At 42.0% G+C, this 3,045-nt stretch overlaps 1 non-coding gene across 1 annotated transcript; it reads left to right on the top strand.

The window, feature by feature from the left end:
• Nucleotides 1–457: 457 nt before the first annotated feature.
• LOC125163124 (U6 spliceosomal RNA) lies at nt 458–560 on the top strand. Its single transcript, XR_007151292.1, has one exon. It is a non-coding gene; the product is annotated as a U6 spliceosomal RNA (small nuclear RNA).
• Nucleotides 561–3,045: the final 2,485 nt, after the last annotated feature.

Here is a 3,045-nt window from a genome sequence, read left to right on the forward strand (position 1 = left end):
AAATAGGTAATAAGGATAAAGGAGTGCACTTGTGATGAACAATGGGTAATTAAAATAAAAACGTAAAAAATATATTTACTATCTTCTAGCAATTCTAAAAAAATTAAAAATAAAATTAAAAATAAATAAACATTTTTAAAAATCTAGGGATAAATAAATAAATAAGTAAATAAAATGTCCCCTAGACACTGAGTTTTCTGCTCGAGAGGCCTCCCTGACCTCCTTTCTAGAGTATCTCCCACCTCCCAAGTCACCCCATCCCTCTGATTTTTCTTCATGACACTTACCACCACTTGATGTGACATTTGTCCATGAAATATGTGCTTATGGATATAATACCCCCTCCAACTAGGACATGAGCTCCTCTAGGACAGGGCTTTGTTCATTGCTTGATCCCCAGCCTCTAGCATAGTTCCTGGCCCATAGTAGGTGTTCAATAAATATTTGAATGAATGACTCGCACCTGCAGCACTTATACTAAAGTTGTAACGATGCACAAAGGACTAGCATGGCCCCTGAACAAGGATGACACACAAATTTGTAAAATGTTCCATATTCTGAAAAAAATTTTTTAATGTTTACTTATTTTTGAGAGAGAGAGATAGAGTGTGAGCGAGGAGGGGGGGAGAGAAAGATTAATAATCTGAAGCAGCCTCCAGGCTCTAAGCTGTAAGCACAGAGCCTGACCCGGGGCTCGGGCTCACGGACCACAAAATCATGACCTGAGCCCAAGTCAGACACTTAATGGACCAAGCCACCCAGGTGCCCTGTGAAGTGTTTCATATTTTGTATGTTAACTAACTGGAATTAAAATAAAAACTTAAGGGGCGCCTGGATGGCTCAGTCGGTTAAGTATCGACTCTTGATTTCAGCTCAGGTCATGATCTCACGGTTGTGAGATCAGGTTCTACACTAAGTGTGGAGCCTGCTTAAGATTCATTCTCTCTCTCTCTCTCTCTCTCTCTCTCACCCCGCCCCTCCCCCCTCAAAAATAAAATAAAATAAAACAAAAACTTAACAAAGAATAAACTAGTTGACTAAAACAAATTTTTTGAACGAATTAACAAATTATCTACTAATAGCAATAGGGATGAGGAGGAGGAGGGCCCAGATGTGGAGCTGTCCTCCAAGCTGAGGAGGCAACTGTGTGTGGGAAGCTGTTGGCCCTAATAGGGCCCCTGGCTCTCAGCCAAGTGTGATTATGAACCTCAGAAAAGCCTTTCTCTACGCCTCTCCACCTGGTGTGCCTTGTCTTTCCAGCTGGTCACAGTCCCCAAGGGTTCATTTGATTCAAACATTCCTGGGAAGGTCTGAAAGCGTTCTTTGTTTCTACATTTTCTCATTTTTTCCAAGCATCACGCATGGACAGACACCTTTCAGCAAACACACACACTCATGCACATGTATACACACAATCTAACACATAGGCTTGGCCAAATCCCACATTCTTGTGGACTTTCATGGTTCCATCTAACACATCTGATACTAGTTGTGCACAGCTGTGGACACACACTCAGCCCCAGTCATTCTCTCTCCCGTCCCCCATACTCACACACACAGCCACAGCCCTACATGTGTCCTTAGGTGCACAGACAGGACTCCGCCCAAGTTCCCATCTCAATAAGTACTCACACTGACGCACACACACACACACACACACACACACACACACACACACACACACTCAGCTCCTCTGGGCATGTGCACATAGACCCACTTGTGCACACATCTTTGAACATACTCCCAGGCTTCCTCACACACACAAACAGGCGGTGGCCTGGCAGGGTGACTCACACTCATCAGAGCTTAGCATGATGATCTGTCCCAACAATAGCGAGAGCTACTGAGCACTGGCCATGTGCCAGTTACTCTGCACTTTGGGATCTTGTCTCATTCAATCCTCATAGCAATCACATGAAATAGGTGCTACTATTAGTCCCATTTGACAGATGAGGAAACTGAGACTTAGAGCCATAAGTGTACTGGGATTCTAACACAGGCATCTGACTCCAGAGCTATTTGGTGTGGAGGAGTATATTTTTCAAAAATGATCACATCAATATCTCCTATCCCTCCTGCTCTTCCAGAGCTTTGCCACTCTCCTCAGTCGGTTGAGTGTCCGATTTCAGCTCAGGTCATGATCTCACGGTTTGTGAGTTTGAGCCCCACGTCGGGCCCTGTGCTGACAGCTCAGAGCCCGTAGCCTGCTTCAGATTTTCTGTCTCTCTCTCTCCCTACCCCTTCCCCACTCAAGCTGTCTCTCTCTTTCTCTCAAAAATAAAATAAACATTAAAAAAAAAGAACCTTGCCACTCTCCAATCAAATGGTAGAGTCTATGGCCCTTTCTCTAGAACTTGGGTGGATCTTTGTGATTGCTTCAAATAACAGTATGGTGGAAGTGATGCCAATATAAATTCCAAGGCTAGATCATAAAAGGTGATACAAACAAGACATGGAAACACCTGAGTGTCCATAAATGGATGAATGGATAAAGAAACAATATGCCACTTTCCCCCACATAATGGAATATTATTCAGCCATAAAAAGAAGGAAATCCTGCCACCTGGGACAACATGGATAGACTTGAGGGCATTATAAGTGAAACAGGTCAGATAGAGAAAGGCAAATACTGCATGTCTTACTTATATGTGGAACCTCAAAAAGCCAAACTCATAGAAAATGAGTAGAATGGTGGTTGCCAGGGGCTGGGGTTGAGGAAATGGGGAAATGTTGGTCAAAGGGTACAAACTTCCAGTTAGAAGATGAACTAAGTTCTGGGATCTAATGTACAAGATGGTGACTATAGTTATCAATACTGTATTGTATACTTGAAAGCTCTTAAGAGAGTAGGTCTTAAAGGTTCTCATCACCACCATTACCACTATAGCAAAAAAACTGATAATTACATGAGGTGAACAGTAACCATATAGTTAGTTAACTAACCTTATTATTGTGGTCATCATTTCATAATATATATGTATATCAAATCATCACATTGTATACTTTGCATATTTTTAAAGTTTATTTATTATTTAATTTTAGTAA

This window comes from Prionailurus viverrinus, chromosome A3 (assembly GCF_022837055.1).
Source record: "Prionailurus viverrinus isolate Anna chromosome A3, UM_Priviv_1.0, whole genome shotgun sequence".
In the NCBI taxonomy this organism is placed as follows: Eukaryota; Metazoa; Chordata; class Mammalia; order Carnivora; family Felidae; genus Prionailurus; species Prionailurus viverrinus.